The sequence below is a fragment of the Stegodyphus dumicola genome, chromosome 7 (genome assembly GCF_044657685.1).
Source record: "Stegodyphus dumicola isolate Sdum_Otavi_A_Nest chromosome 7, ASM4465768v1".
Lineage (NCBI taxonomy): Eukaryota > Metazoa > Arthropoda > Arachnida > Araneae > Eresidae > Stegodyphus > Stegodyphus dumicola.
Genome location: NC_140774.1, coordinates 203,359,608 through 203,376,802, shown reverse-complemented (window position 1 = coordinate 203,376,802; position 17,195 = coordinate 203,359,608). Strand labels below are relative to the sequence as shown.

At 36.2% G+C, this 17,195-nt stretch overlaps 1 long non-coding RNA gene across 5 annotated transcripts in view; it reads left to right on the top strand.

The window, feature by feature from the left end:
* LOC146996609 (uncharacterized) overlaps positions 1-17,195 on the top strand; it is a 135,763-nt gene that overhangs the window by 25,338 nt on the left and 93,230 nt on the right. The window contains exon 1 of one of the 5 annotated variants that reach the window (XR_015042323.1): positions 2,080-2,476. The exons of the other annotated variants lie outside the window; for them this stretch is intronic. This is a non-coding gene — a long non-coding RNA (uncharacterized LOC146996609). Of the gene's footprint in view, positions 1-2,079; positions 2,477-17,195 lie in introns of those variants that run through there. 5 annotated transcript variants of the gene reach the window in all.

Sequence of the window (17,195 nt, the reverse complement as noted above, 5' to 3'; positions counted from 1 at the left end):
GTAAGTAAATCTGCTAACGTCTGAAATTATCATAATAATTTATTTATTTTGCTAAAATTTGTTAGAAATGTGTGAAGTCATGTCTTCTATAGAGACTCATCCAGTTTCTACCGAGTTTGAGTCACATCGAATCTTCGCGAGACGGATTTTATGGGGTTACTCTGATAGTAATGGCAAAAAACACTGCACTTCATGGACCCCCCAAATCATTCATTATTAAAAAAAAAAGGGGGGGATATGCCTTGCGTTTTGGCGGGAGGCAAAAGTTCAAATGAAAAAGGGCTTTCTACTTCATAAATCTATCACTGGGTATTTCTTTACTTAGCCGAGAGTGGAATTTCATGTTAATTACAGTTTTCAATGTTTTCATTTTTACCGGTAGTTTCGAACATAACTCCATCTGAATCTGTCTTAAACTGAGCGTAGAAATGTAACTCTATAACATCTGTAAATAAATAAAAGAATAAAACTGATATAGGAAATTGGTTTCTATGGAGTATGTTCTTGCTTCGTGAGTGTGGTATGTATGCTGTTGCTCTCTTTTCTTAATTTTGGACCCATCAGCGACCGAGTGGTAAAAACCCCTGAACACTGGTAGTTCTATCCGAGGTTCGAATCCCGCGAGCAGGCCGGCTGCATGGGCTGTTTCGTGGTTTTTTCCATGTGTAACGTTTATGTATTTGTGGAGGACTTGCACAGCTTTGAAGCCAGCCGTATAAGTCCTCCACGAAGGCATCCCTCCTCTTAGGCTCTTGAGTACTTTGCCATTCTGTAAACACTCGTATGTTTACAGAATTGATATTTTCAAATGTCAAGTTACAAATATGCTTTTTGGTAATATTAAAAAGTATTCACGTAGTTTCACAGCAAGTTCTCTCTGGAAGGTATATTGATGAAAGGGGCTGATTGCTATTCCAGATATCTGAATGCGGATTCAATTCTCGCGCAAGGCTTGGTTGTTTAGGTGTGTCTTCTACTTCTTGTCGCCGGTGCACTCCGAGCGGTAATGAAATCGCTAAAAAGAACGATGGGTTAGACCTTTCACGAAGAATTACTTCCAAGCAAGTGTCAGAGTATTGATTAAGGAAAAAAAAAAAAAAATCGTAGCAATTTCAAAGGTTTAACGGTACTATTCGGTTTCGAGGGCCGTAAAAAAATTGCAGCGAAAATGTATGCGCAAAAGCACCAAATCTAGCAAACGCGCCCATTTAACAGTGCGCCAAAAATAGCGTACGCGTTGATTTCAGATTGCGTAAGTTTATATAGTTCTATACTTCTTAAGTGTGAATCTATCATACCATACACGAATATATCATTGTGTTATGTATATCTACAGGCCAACTGTACCTTAACTCATAATTTATATGTATTACCAATAAGTATTGTATGTAGTGCACTCCTTAATACCAATGTCAAATATGTATGTAATCTCCCATTATTCTAATAGCCAAACTCTAGATAAAAGTGGACGTGGCGCTGTAGCAATTAACCCAATGGTAAAGGGATGGTGCCCACGTCCCCCGTCGCATATCGCATATACTTCTTAAGACGCCATTGACATACTAGTTTAATTTTTAAATCCTTTTTTGATATCCTATGGATTTAACAATTTGGGAATTGTCCATGACAAAAAGTCGGCAATAGAATTTTGGGTAAAGTGCAGAATCACCCACTGCTTGACGCGTTTTTAAGAACTGCACATACTCGGTATCCATGCCCACATCGACCTATTTTCACTTAAAAAAAAAATCCTAGAATTGCACAAAAATGGCACTGCGCACACCCTTGACTTTATCTATGTATACATCGACCTATTTTCACTTAAAAAGTAAAATAAATTGACAAAAATTCAATTGTTTTTTACCCTTGTAAAAAGCGGCAAACAAATAAGTGAGCGATACTTGATTTAGGGCCCACCAACGGCCGAGAGGTAAAGTCGCTGAACACTGGTAGTTCGGTCCGAGGTTCGAATCCCGCGAACGGGCTGGCTGCATGGGTGTTTTCGTGGTTTTCCCCATGTGTAACGTGTATACGAGCCAGTTTCTCTTAGTAAGTCCTCCACGAAGGCATCCCTCCCCTTAGGCAGATAGCCCTCGTGTGCTTTGCCATAATTAAATACACCAACACCAACTTAAACTGGCTAATCTTTACTGTAAGGTACCCCTTGTTTTTTGTCTGAAATAATCGCCAAGCGGTATTGGTTGTTCGTGAAATCTGGAAACCCGCTGCGCTTTTTTTGTAATAGTAACCTTTTCGTACGGATTCGGATTTTTGGTTATCACTATTTTTTTCAGTTGTATTTGCTTGCACGTGCGTGGTATGGTTTTGGATGTTGAACTTGCTTTTATTTTGGTGTGGGTACCATCGTTTGATTATGTCTGAGGTGACTAAGAGACGAAATATTTAATTAAATTGCTTACCTGGAGGATGGAGGAGATGGTGGTGGGAAGCCTAAACGCATGCACGTGAAAAGAAGGTATGTTAAAAAATTGACGTTTCATTTATTTATTCGTCTCTGTGTGTTAATTTTTCTTAAAAGATTTGTTGTTTAATGTTTTGATGATAGGAAATATGCATTTTTGGTTATTTGTTCGTCTCTGTTTTAAGACAGCGGCGAATTTTGTCTTGTTACCATGATAGTTTAACTTCGTTTTAGCTTCCGGATTTTGTTTAAGTGAAAATAGATCGATATGTACGGGGCAAAGTTAATGCAGGGCTCAATGCCTAGTTTGCGCTATTTTCTGATATTTTTTTAAGTGAAAATAGGTCGTTATGTACATGGACACCGAGTTTGTTGTGTGTTTGGACACCTAGTTTTTGCTTTTGTGTAGCGGCCATGTTGAAATTGCCGCCGATCCTTCCTGCTCCGATCTTGTCGTTAAAAAAGAAACGATTCGCAAGGAGTATCGTAGAGTACATTTTTACCCTTAAACTGTATTACTGAATCTTTATTGTTTATGTACTGCTTTCATAATGAATTATATTCTCTGTATCTGGACTTAAAAACAGGTATTAATATTAATAAACAGGTATATTAATTTTTCTTATAATATTTATTTTGAAGTTAAGTATAAATGAACTCATTCAGAAATTAAAAATATTTCTATAGAAATTGTTTAAGCATGTAATAGCATATTAAAAATAATTTAATGGTTTACGCGCTTGCTGTACAATTAAATTTATGTACAATTGTACGATTTAATTTTGTTTTAAAATTTTTTATTCACAGCATATTCTAATTAAAATTTACATAGTGTGTAACTTCTGACAGCTTTCCAAATATTCTGGCACTTTCGGCTTTCTAATGAAGATTATTTGTAGGTATGGAAGCAGGGTTTGAATTATTTGTGTGAAATTAATAGTGTGAATGTCTTCATGTTCACATCTTTTAAGTGTGATTATTTAAAATATTTAATAAATATGGATTTCAGTCTTAAATCTTTTTTACAGTCTTAAATTCTCCGCGGTCGAGTAGTAGTTCGGTCTGAGGTTCGAATCCCGCGAACGGGCTGGCTGCATGGGCGTTTTCGTGGTTTTCCTCATGTGTAACGTGTATACGAGCCAGTTTCCCTTAGAGAGTCCTCCACGAAGGCATCCCTTCCCATAGGCAGGTAGCCCTAGTGGGCTTTGCCATAAATAAATAAACCAAACCAAACCTTTTTACTATGTTCTGAGGTTAAAGAAATGTTAAAAGTTGCATTTTTAAATGATTTATTGAAAAATGTATTTCTTTTTAAATTTTTTTAATAAATGATTTAAAAACGGAGCTTTTAATGCCTTTTTTTAAGTAACAAACCATTTACACTTACAACTTTAGACTTTGTGTGGCTAGACTTTCTGTGTAACAGCAGCTTAACAGTATATTTGAAAAGAACGACTAATTAAACCGAAGGAAGTTTGTCTTTCGCATCTACCTTCAGTGCTATAAATAGTACTCCGAGCCTAACATTTGCTAGTTTTCCTTAACGCATATGTTTGTCGTCTGTATTTTTGTTCTAACGAAAACAGCTGAGTGAAAGGAAAGAATGGTGTCTGAAGACAACGAACAGAACCCCACCCCTTCCACACACATGTAGCATTGCTTTCTGTTTACACATAAAAATGTCTGGAAATACTCCACGAAAATATTTAGTAAATCCTGTAAATTTTCTTTAGAGGTCTTGCGATATTATACTTTATCTTAATTTCATGCATATTTAACTTATTGTAAACACACGGAAAGGATAAATACAAAAATGTGAGCGACTAATCTTTGAACATTGGGGGTAAGCCACCCATACGGTTATGGGAGCCTACTGCGATACCTAAGGGTCCGGGTTCGAATCCCGGAGAAGGCATGGATGTTTGTATATGTAATAGTGTCTGGCTACTCTTTGGAATATGGTAACAGGTAGTTTGGCACATTTTGGTAAGGCGATAAAGGTTACTAGCTAGGACTTTAGCAGTAATCTGAGAAGTGTACATTTCGAATCACAGATTATTTTGTCTCAGAGAAATGAGATATCATGAGACATGTAATGCGACATTTTCCGGAAAATTCCAATCGGGATTTTAACTAATAAGCACTTAGAAACAATTTCACTGCTAAAGTGCAGAATCGCCCACTTATTTGTTTGGCGCTTTTTACAAGAGTAAGAAGAATTGGATTTTTGTCAATTTTCTTTGACTTTTTAAGTGAAAATAGGTCGATATATACACAGATAAAGTCAAGAGTGTGCGCAATGCCATTTTTGTGCAATACTGGGATGTTTTTTCAAGTGAAAATAGGTCGACGTGAACATGGATACCGTGTATGTGCAATTCTTAAAAACGCGGCAAGCAGTGGGCGATTCTACACTTTCTCCCAATTTTGCACCTAATCTTCATCATGATTAAGCACTTTTGTTCCATAAAAGTTCTAGAATAAGCGTAATTCTGCTAGCAGATTGTTGAAAAAAATGCTGTAAGAAAAAAAAAAAAAAAAAAAAAAAAAACCTTTACTTCGTGAAAACAAAATGGGGTCGTCCAAAAAAAAAAAAAAAAAAAAACTAGCAGGTTGCTGTAGCAGGGTTGGTCGCCAAGTTACCATAATCCGAAGATTCACCTAGTGTCTTTGTCGCATGGGGGCACTGTAACTATATGACAAGCCGAAAGTCCTCTCGAGAGATTGTGGCAGGGGAAGAGGGGTGGAGATCCTCGGAACCGTCCTCACGCGGTGCTATCAGAATTGGAAGCGGAACTAAAGAAGTCGTACTGTCATAAGTATAGTGCTGTTGCCAACGTTTGGCGCGATCTTGTTCTCCTTGCCACGATGAAATTCGCGGGCCTTTTTTTTATTTTATTGGCGAACATTTGAGATAAGAGACAACACAACACACATCTTGGGAGTTCGGAGTGGTAACCTACATACTATCGAATATGATCGTAAATTCAGATTCCCAAAATTTGACTCTGTGTAGAGCATATACGACAGATGAAAGTTGGTATGAAGGAATAAAAGAAACGTATGCAGTAATGACAACAACGTATTTTTACTTGTTACGTGCGTTAAGACAATACATGAAAAGGGAGGGATGTCTCGTGGAGGTCTTTTTAAGGGAAACTGGCTCGCGCATCCACGTTACACCCATGCAGCCAGTCCGCTCACCGGACCGAACTACCAGTGTTCAGCGACTTTTACCGCTCGGCAGCTAGTGGGCCCACAACGACATAGTCAAGGCACTGAATAGTAGACTACATTTGTGAAAGCATTACTATAGTTTATATTTTCCAACTCTTTTTTGGATTTTAAGCATTTGTAAAACTACTACACGAATACTTAAAATCCATTTTCAAGTTAAACAATTCTTTTAATACTGACACGTGTGATCAACGTTTTTTTTTTAAAAAAAAATCATATGTTGATTTCACAGTTGAAAATATCCTGTATACTAGAGCTGATATATTTGGAGGAGAAACTTATTAATTAGACATACGATCGTTGTCTTTTTAAAAAATGCTGGACATTTTTCAATCTCCGTTAATAAATGGACTTATTCCGGACGTCTAGTAACCCCTGCATAAAGAAATTACCGCTGTTAATCTAAATTTAAAATGGGGTATTTGCATTGAAAGTAAATAGTTATTTCGGGAAAACTCATTAATAAAAGAATTAAATGCCATTTTAATAGCATTTATAAATAAACGATTACTAGAATTTTACTGTCAATACAACTAACTGTTCTTTGAAATTAAATAATAATCATAAAATAAAGTAATGGTAACAACTGTCATAACACCAGTATTGATGGCATCTAATTGAGAGAAAATTATTTTATTCTGTAATTTCTTTAAAAATTCTCAGATACCGAAAATAATAAAATATTTTGCATTGATAACATGAAAAATTAATGATTGAAAATGTATAATTTTTCTATGCTTCAGTCTCATTGTCAGTAAAATAGGAAATCGTCAATAAATTGTGGAACGAATTTTGGAGAATGGTTTCATTAAATATTCGTTGTATTTTAACCGGAATTAATAAACGGTGTCTCAGTTTTAAAATCAAATTGAGTATTGCGCAAATATCCGAATTGTCGTTTACCGTAGACTGGAAAGATAGCTCGATAACGAATGCTGCTTTGTAACTTGGAAACCGCCGGTCTGAAATTTTTGGGTTCAAATCTTTTTCTAAAGTATCTTTTGCTTTGAATGTGCTTTGAATCTTGGATTCGTTTTCGAGGTTCTCCGAAGGCAGACGACGCAGGCTTGCGAAGTAAACCGCTTCCATCTCTTTTGCGATCAACAGTTTGGCGTCTGTCTAGCTTATTTTGATGATGATCTGCCATTTTTATTAAATTTTGAACAATAGCTCGGCTTTTGTTGAGCTCATTTTGGAGCTCAACTGGCATTTCGAACCTATTATTAGCGGTAGTTTCCTCTTCTCCGAATTTCTTGTAAGAAAGAATTGTTACTTGTGTTGAATCATTGTTAATCGCTCGGCTTTTGCTTATTTTTTTAATGCCAGAAGAATTCGTTATTTTGGGTAAACTGCGGTTTAAAACTATTTTTTTATCCCTCTCGTTGGCCATTTCAAATGGATTAGTTTCACTTTTATCTAAGATATTACTTACGTTTTTTCGCCTTTGATTTTTAACTGAAAATTTACCAAAGCCAGTAAATGAAGCACTTCCCATCTTTGAAGTGTTTCTGTTTGAATCCTCGATAAAATTAGACGGATATTTAACCCGTTCTTTAACATCTTCATTGAAAAATGGTGGCAGAATTTTCTTAACTATATGATGCATAGTTTTTACAATTCGTTCTTCTCTCTGTTCGTATGTAGACCGGTTCGAAGGATTTGACCATTGATAAGAATTCCTTCTGCGAAATATGTTATTTAAGAAACCTCCATTTTGATTGTACTTCGAATATCTATGGTTTTGGACTTGCGGTTCGCGTTTTCTTACAGTCATGAGTTGGTCTTGGAACACTTTCCCGTCTCGTCCAGAAAACGGAGATTCGTCTTTATTTATGGCTATCATCTGAGAAGTATTCTCATTTATTGTATCGGCAAGTAAGATATTTCCTTTAGGTTCTTCATCAGAACTGGATATTGGTTTGTTCCTTTCTCCGACATCATCATCAAAGTATGGCGGCAAAATTTTCTTTACAATATGGTGGACAGTTTTCACAATCCGTTCTTCTTTGCGCTCGTAACTGGAATGATTCAAATTGGGAGTTTCGAATTTAAAATCGAACACCTCTTCGTATCCCGACGCTTGATTTATTCCCCATCGTAGGAGTGCAAAAACGATAGGAAGTAAGCGAAAGAAATGCATTGGCGAAATTTTTGAGGTACATAAACATACTCTGGCTACAAAAGAGAGATGAATCTGAAGTGCAATCAAATTGATGAATCAGGCTGTGTTTGTTACGTTCTTTCTTTTCTTCTTTTTTTTTTTTTTTACTTTGTTAGCATTAAAATAACAACTCGATAACAATGCAGTATACGCGTTTATCCAGCAACAGTACGTAACGTTTTCATTGCTTAAGATAAAATATTTATTGCTGTTTTGTACTTAACTATTTTTTATGCTAAAATCGGGTCCTTTTGTATTACTCCGTCAACGCTGAAAATTTCCCTGCATATTACATTCGTAAAACGTGCAACTTGCGAATGGTCCTTCGTATAAAAAACATAAAAGTATCGTAAAATTTTTTGCTTCGTATATTTTTACTGAAATTTTGTGTAAATCTGCGCAGTTTATTTATACTGCGCAGTTTTGCAAATTTGAGGCGTTTTGCAAATTGCCTCAAATTTGCAAATCAAAATGCAAAAATTTTGCAAATTTGAGTTTATTTATACTGCGCAGTTTTGCAAATTTGAGAATTAGGAAAGTATACGCTAGTATTTACTAGCTTATACTTTCCATAAAAATTTACATTAATTTTCCCTATTTTTTACTTTGCATATAAATTTAGTAAAAATTCAGATAAATCTTTCTACTGTGTACAAATGGGAATTTTGTAGAAAAACAGTTAGGGAAATTGATGTCAAAAACGCTATTTTAAATGCACATTATTTCAGACATTGGACCATGAATCAGCATCGAACCATGAATGTTTCAAGAATTCCCTCTAAATTTGTCGCGGTAGTTTCTGTGGAATTTTTCTGTCTTAATTAAAACAATAAGCTTTCGAATCGCTTCGTTATTTGTGCTTCGTAAAACACTTTAGTCGATTTCTATTATTTTGTTTATTTGGGGCCGTCTTCGGCTCACCATATCGTAGCCATTAATTCACACTTGTTTTATAGTAGTATCCCATATCTTCGAAAACAACGCACTGTTTGCTAGTCTGTCAAAAGCAGGTCCTAATCTTCTTGAAGAAACACGGCTTAATGAAAATCTCTCAAGATTACATTAAAAGAAAGCGCAAATATTACGAGAGTGTTGTTTCCGTTATGCTAACCCATAACTGGCAGCCAATCGCACTGCTTGGCGACTCTTTCACTGTCGATCAAATAATTCCGTAAGTACCAGAAATGCTAGTAATGATATCTGTAATTTCGTAATTCGTTCGTGGCTAATCTTTGGAATATGGTAACAGGTAGTTTGGCGACATTTTGGTAAGGCGATAAAGGTTACTAGTTAGCAATAATCTGACAAATACACATTTCGAATCACAGATTATTTTGTCTCAGAGAAATGAGAGATCATGAGACATGTCATGTGACATTTTCCGGAAAATTCCGATCGTGATTTTAGCTAATAAGCACTTAGAAACAATTTCGCTGCTAAAGTGCAGAATCGCCCACTTATTTGTTTTAGCGCTTTTTACAAGAGTAAGAAGAATTGGATTTTTATCAATTTTCTTTGACTTTAAGGGAAAATAGGTCGATGTGTACATGGATAAAGTCAAGAGTGTGCGCAATGCCATTTTTGTGCAATTCTGGGATTTTTTTTAAATGAGAATAGGTCGACGTGCACATGGATACCGCGTATATGAAATTCTTAAAAACGCGGCAAGTAGTGATTTTACACTTTCTCCCAATTTCGCACCTAATCTTCGTTATGATTAAGCACTTTTGTTCCATAAAAGTTCTAGTATAAGCGTAATTCGGCTAGCAGGTTGTTAGAAAAAATGTTGAGTTGAGTGAGAAATGTTGAGTGAGAAAATGCCTTTACTTCGTAAAAACAAAATGGCGTAAAAAAAAAAAAAAAAAAAAAAAAAAAAAAAAAAAAAAAAAAACTAGCAGGTTGCTGTAACAGGGTTGGTCGCCAAATTTTCGCCAAAAAAATCGTTAAGTTACCATAATCCGAAGATTCACAGTTTTCTTTTCTGTTGCTCTGTGTTCCGAGGCATTCCTAATGTTTGCTGGTTCTCGTTCATTCGGCTTTCTGTGAATAGTAAATTAAGAGTTATGAATATTTGCGTTAATTCAGTTTATAAGCCTCGAGGGCTATTTGCCTCAGGGATGCCTTTCTAAGGGGATGGAGGACTTTCTAAGGGGCAGCTGATTCGTATGCACGTTACGCATGGAGAAAACCACGAAAACACCTATACTGCCTGCCTGTTCGCGGGATTCGAACCTCGGACGGAACTACCAGTGTTCAGCGACTTTACCGCTCGGCGCTAGTGAGCTCTCAATTTGTAAAGAGAGTATAGTATTGGTAACAGTAGTGGCAGGCTTTTAAAATGCTATTGCCGCCTCAAATTTTACAAAATTTGGGCATCTTTTTGGGTAGGACAAAATCGTCCAAGCAATTTTCTCTAGAAAGATACATTCGCAAGTTTTGCACTTCGGGAGAGAAAACGGAATTTCCATCAGCAGCTCATTGATCATAATGCTTACTTTCAAAACAAGAAAACCGTTATAAGAGATTAAAAACAATGTAATTAATTTAATGCTGCTAATAGGGAGCCGACGATACATGTATCTTTCTACAGAAAATTACTTGGTGCATGTTGCGTTGTAACGAAAGAGATCCAAATTGCATTTTCCGGCAGAAATAAAAAAAATATTTAACGTTGATATTGAATTTTCAGTAAGATTCTATGGACTTAATCAGGGTTTCTTAAACTTTTTTCAGTCGCGACCCCTTTTTAACACGGAGATTTTTTCGTCACCCCATAGGATCATAATATTTACAAAAATTTTGTGGGACCCCATAAGTATTGCTCAAATTCGACACACGCGTGAGTGAAACTGTCAACGTTTTCACTTGTACTTTAATATGCTATTGCAGTTTTAGGTCATTAACTTTGATTTCTAATTTTAAGACATAGAACAATGTAAAAATTTTAAATAAGTAACAGACGAAATGACAGTGTCACGTGGAAAGCAAGGAAAATGAACGTTTATTTATATTATAAAGAGAATGCGTCGAAACGTTTTCGGTTTTTAATTTGTCTGTATCGTCTTATCTTTATTTCCAGATACATTGTGTAAAATTATTTGTTAATTGTAAAATTATTATAATAAGATTAAAGAACTATCAAAACTGCTAACATTTTTGGGGACTCCCTGATGGGGACCCCCGCTACCCCCGATATAAGAAACCCTGTACTTAATGATCATCCGCAAGGAGGTCAAATCCAGATGAAAGGCAAAGTAAATTACGGTTTATAATTTTAAAAACCTTTTGCAAAGAACTGGTTTCAAATTTTGAAATTTTACCCTTTTGTAATTCTGACTGCACATTTGAGATTTCCGAATATTTTTATGAATACACCAAGCGGAAGAAAATACAAACACAAGGAATTTCACTATTTCAGTTTCATGAGCGGCCTTTGACTTGCAGAAAACAAAAGTTCAGGTTTTGCTAGTGAATACTTCTGTCCCCTTAGGTTAAGTTTGCCGTTACTGACGTAACACTTCGCCTCTTATTGGGAAGCAACATTTTCATAGCTGAGGAATGTTACCCAGACCGCTTTAAGGGGGGAGAGAAGTGCATTTATGACATTGAACTTTAGGGGCTCTGAAAAGGACTGTGCGGCGCCAGTCGTTAAATTTCTTTTACTGATGCGCGCGCTGACTAGCTGCAGATGATTGTTGAATTAAGATATATTTCTTAAGGAGAATTTTAACAAACTTTTACAACAGAAATTATCAAAAGATAACTGTCAGGGTGTGTGAAATGCACTAAACCTGAATTTCATGTACATTAGTGCAGTAAACGTCAAATCTATACATATTAAAAGGGTGTGTTCTGGCTGCGTGTAAGCTAACAGAACCAAGGCTGCGAAATTTGATACATAGGGGTGCATCTAGACAAGAGCCAGTGCACCTCGAAGCGATTTTTTCAAATTCAAATGAGATTTTTTTTTAATTTTATGTTTTTGATGAAATTCTATCAAATCGATAATTCTCTCTCATTATATCGGCAACAATGGCAAGCTGCCATAGTTGCTGATGTATCTCTTTTGCCATTGTTGCTGATAATGGCACTGTTGCCACTCGAAAAAATGAAGGCGATAATTCTGTGCAGTTAAGTTTATTTCTCTTGGATACTGGGCGGTTTTCGAGAGATGGCAACTGGAAGTTGGTTAATTTAGTTATTAGGTTAATTAATATTTGCATTAAGGGATATTTCTTATTTAATTGTAATATTTTTATATGTAATACATTTTTATTGAAATTTGTGTTTTTATACCAAAACCTTTAATACCAGAGAGGGATGTTATGCCCTTTGCTAACATGTTTAACCAAAGTTTAGAATTAGATCTTGTGAAAATCATTATCAGTTGATAAAGTGGATTTCCTCGGAGTCTTTCGAATTCATTAATTCCAATCCAGTTCTTTCGAATACTTTCAAATTTTTAATATTTTCACCTTTTGGCTTTTCATTACTATTTTCCGCTATAGATGGCACTACGTTCGTTGTTCTGTGTTGTTGAGTAAAATTCTGTACAGTTTTTAAATTTAATGTTTGGTGTTTCCTTTAGGCATTTTTCTGGTACATTTAAAAACCAGACGAAGGCTGGCCGCGTAGCGTCTAGTCAGTGAGGAATGATGAATTTAGTTTCCGAATAAATGATTACATTACTGTGAAAAGCCAGTTGCGGAGAACACGCCATAAATTTTTTTATAAAATGAGAAATCTGGTTGTGGATTAATTCTACTGCAGCCCGGACGGTACAGTGGTTAGAGGAAACTAGTGCGAAACCAAAGGGCACGGGTTCGCATACCAGGTATGGCTGTTACTGTCCGTCCCCCATCTTAGGAGGTAAGGGTGGTTAGGTGCTTCCACAATAAAGTGGCCGTTAACTGCGTGGGAATTTTCGCGGTCTTAAATGTGTAACTGAATACGAGCTAATTCCATTATTTAAGTCTTAATAACCTAAATAATCCGCTTCATTTCATTCCAACCCAGTCTCTATGTTCTGTCTCCAGACAAACTCTAGGTATATGAAATCCCTGAATAAGAAAGAAGTCCGCTTGTGGGTGGGCGAGTGTCTAAGGCCGTTAGAACTATGCCATTTCAATGCGGGTTCGGAACCCGGGAAACGGGGGTTTGGCTATAGTATTTCTGTTGTTTTCTCCTTGTGCAACGTGGAAACCAGCCGCTTTCCATAAAACTTCCTCCATGAAAGCATCTATACCCTTAGACAGATGGCTCTCGCATGCAGATAGCTCAGTTTGTAAGAATTTTAAGTTTTACTAACGTTTATTTTATTTTAAAACTTTACTGTCCTCTCTTATTTTGCACTTCCGGCGAGAATAAACGAGGTTAGTTTTAGTATGCAAATTGAGCTTGCAAACTGTTAAGCATCTAAGTTGTGGCTTTTAGCCAAGAAAAAGTTGGACATCTCGCCACCTTATGTCACGCGCGCTTTTCAGTCAGCTGTCCGCCTTTAAGGCCAGAAATTTAGCCCTCTTGACATTGAAGACGCATTGTAGTTTCCCGCATTTTTGCGTACTACATACTTAAAGATTAAAAGGCCAATTATCGTGTTAATAGTCTTTGTAAAGCATTTGAGTTTAGTTCTTATTTAATTTAGTTAGTTTGCAGTTCTCTCTCTCTCTCTCTCTCTCTTTTTTTTTTTTTTTTTTTTTTTTTTTTTTTTTTTTACGTTTAGACCACAAGTACTGGTATATCAGGACTACTTGATCTTCTAATCTGTTTAGGGAACATGTAGGTGTCCTGAAAAGAACAGCGAGTCTACTGGAGACTATGTTCTGTAAATTGTAGAAGGAATAACAAAGATGAGAAGGGTTGAATCACCCTTTATTCTCCAGGAATTACAGATGCTCCGGCACTTCGGGATACAAAGACCAACCACTTGTGGTCTGAACGTTAAAAATATAAGAACTACTCACTAACTAAATTTAAATAAGAGCTAAACTCAAATGCTTTACACAGCCTTATAACACTAAGATTGGCTTTTGAGATTTATACGTATGTAGTAACGCCAAATGTGGGAAAATTACGATGCGTCTTCAATATCAAGAGGACTAAATCTCTGGCCGAAAAGGCGGACAGCAACTGGCTTGGAACGCGCGTGAAAACAAAGTGGCAAGGAGATTCTCACCTCTATCTCTAACTCTTGGTGAAAAGCCACAACTAAGCGTTAGCGAGCACGATTTGCATAAACAATTGAACGCGTTTATTCTGGCCGGAAGTGGAAAATAACAGAGGACAGTAAAGTTTTAAAACAAAATAAACGTTAGTCAAACTTAAGATCCTTACACTGGTCTTTGTATCCCGAAGGGCGGGAGCAGCTGTAAACTCTGAAGAATAAAGGGTAGTTAAAACCTTTCATCTGTGTTGTATCTTCTTCACTTTTAGTACATAGTTTTTAGTAAACTCCCTGCTCTTACTCAGGACATAAACATGTTTGCCAAAGTGATTAGAAGAAATAGAAGTCCTGATAAGTTTACCAAGTGGCGAGATAAGAAAGCTGGCCAAATGAGCATTTTCGTGATATTCACTGTGGGTTGAGGTGTGGGATGTATGCACAAGTTCCTAGGCAGATGGCCCTGGATCACTATCTTGCAAACAATCTACCAATATGAAAAGAAAACTATACCATCATTGAAAATAACGTGTCACAGGTTAATGAATAAGATATCTATAAACGTTACCAAGTGTAAGGAAATACGATTAACGAATTCACTTCACAATCATATCAGCTGAAAAGATAATTTTCGGGAGTGGAAATCTCACACATGGCAACAATCTTCGGTGGAATGATCATATCTTGGGAAGATTTTGCTGTAAGCAATCAAAGGGCATTCCCTTTTTTTTTTTTTTTTTTTTTTTAAAGTTTTGAAGTTTCGTTCTCTCAGTATCATATTATAAATTAAGAAAATGTAAGAAAATATAACGAAAGGAAAACTACAGTAAATTCGTGATATCCTAAACTAGCAGCTACGCGGCCAGCCTTCGTCTGGCTTTTAAATGTACCGGAAAAAAAAGCCTGAAGGGAACACCAAATGTTAAATTTAAAAACTGCTCAGAATTTTACCCTGAAGAACAACTTTATCCAAAAAAAAAAAAAAAAAGTGTTGCGTATAACAAAATTACGATGAAATAAGCAATATCCCTTAATACAAATATTAATTATCCTAATAAATGAATTAACCAACTTCTCGTTGCCTTCTCTCGACAAACGTCCACCAAGAGAAACATTCAATTTAAAAACTGCACAGAATTTTATTTTTCCAAGTGGCAACAGTGCTGATTTTCAAGTCAACAGTCCAGTATACAATTGAATGAAAATCTATTGCCAAAACCACATTTCTAAAAGATTGAAATTATTCAAAATAATGCGATAAAATCGAAAAGATAAAATAAAAAAATCTGATTCGAATTTTGAAAAAATCACTTCGAGGTGCACTGGCTTTTATCTAGATGCACCTATATACCAAATTTCGCAGCCCTGGGTGTATTAGATTACGTGCAGCACGAACGAAAGACACAGACTCTTTCTTTTATTATATGTAGAGATGTGATTCAATAAAATACGATTGATATAAAAATTTTATCTGTTCATTATTGCGAACGAAAACAAGAGTTTTAACCTGTAGGATAAACAAAACCTCTAAATTATTGAAGGAATGTAAAAATAATAATAATAATAATAATAATAATAATAATAAAAAAATAAATAAAAAAAGCATCACTTTCTTCAAAAAGGAACTGTTACAAAACGGGGCAATTTTGTGAAAGAATACTCCACAGAATGATAGATTTTTATCTACCTTCTTGTTGTTACAGAGAAACTCAAGAACTAAACTGAAAAATACTTTTATAACTTCCGTTTTAGACATTTCTAAATTGTTAAACATGCTAGAAACTTTTGAATATTTGTACTTCATGAAATTTTCAGAATATAGAGTCGGAGTTATACAATGCCTGGATAGGCTTGGTAGCACACTACCAAAACATGGCACGTAATCTTTGTTCGTCTAGGAAGTTTGTAAATTTTTTAATCTAGTTCTTTCATTTAATACATTCGATCTGGATTCGATTCTAAGCGAACGGGCTGGCTACCTGGTTTTCGTGTTTTCCATCATGTGTAACGTAAATATGAACTAGATTCCCTCAGAACGTTCTCCACAAAGGATTCCATTCCCCAGGGTCACATTACTGCTGGGTCCTTGGCCATATAGGTAGTAAGGGGAACGAACTGGCAGATGTTACTGCAAATTCTGCTGTGGGGTTCTCTGCAAGGTTTGTTCCAGTTAGAGATATCGACATGACCATCAAAAGCAAGATCTTGTATAAATGGCAGCACTTTTGGAACCTTCAAGTAAGCAACAAGTTACGAAGCATCAAGAATAAAGTCGAGTATTGGAAGGCTGCTAGAAACCGGAGGGAGAAGGTAATTTTTAACTCGCCTTAGAATGGTCACTGCCGCTTTACCCACAATCATCTTTTAAGAGGTGAAAGTGAATCTATGTGTTGCCATTGTAACGTTGTTTTATCAGTGTGTCACTTTTTAACTCGGTGTCCTTATCTTAGTAGACTTCCTATGAAGCATTTTAATAATTGTGACTTACCTCTTGACCAAATAATTGGAAAAGAGATCAACACTAATTTGTTTCATTACCTGCAAGGGGCCCACCAGCGGCCGAGCGGTGGTGTCGCTGAACACTAGTAGTTCGGTCTGAGGTTCGAATCCCGCGAACGGGCTGGCTGCATGGACGTTTTCGTGGTTTTCCCCATGTGTAACGTGTTTCCTTTAGAAAGTCCTCCACGAAGGCATCCTCCCCTTAGGGAGATAGTAGCCCTAGTATTTTGCCATAATTAAATAAACCAAACCGAAACCAAACCATTACCTGCATAGTCGGGGTTTTACTATTTCATTTGAATCATGTTTTAGATTATTGTTTTGCATTTTAACACTGTGTAAATTAATGTACCTCATGTTCGCATCTGTAATCTTCTCATCTTTATATAAATTTCACCTCAGTGTATTTTATTTAATGTCGTGGGTTTAACTTGTGTTTGGAAATATTTTTACATATGTCTGGCGCAAATAACCTTTTAGGTTGTGTGCCAAAAATCCGACCAATCAACCAATCCCAGGGTCACATAGTCCTCGTGTGCTTTGTCATTTTCCTAATCTATGTATGATAAAGTATTCTGATGCCTTCGTGAAGGTCTTTTTTATTAGAAACTGGCCCGTATTCACGTTACTTCTGAACCTCTAAGTAGCCGTACCGTTTCCCGAGATACCAGTTCTACCGCTAACTAGCTGCTGGTCTCGTACCGTTGCAAGATAGA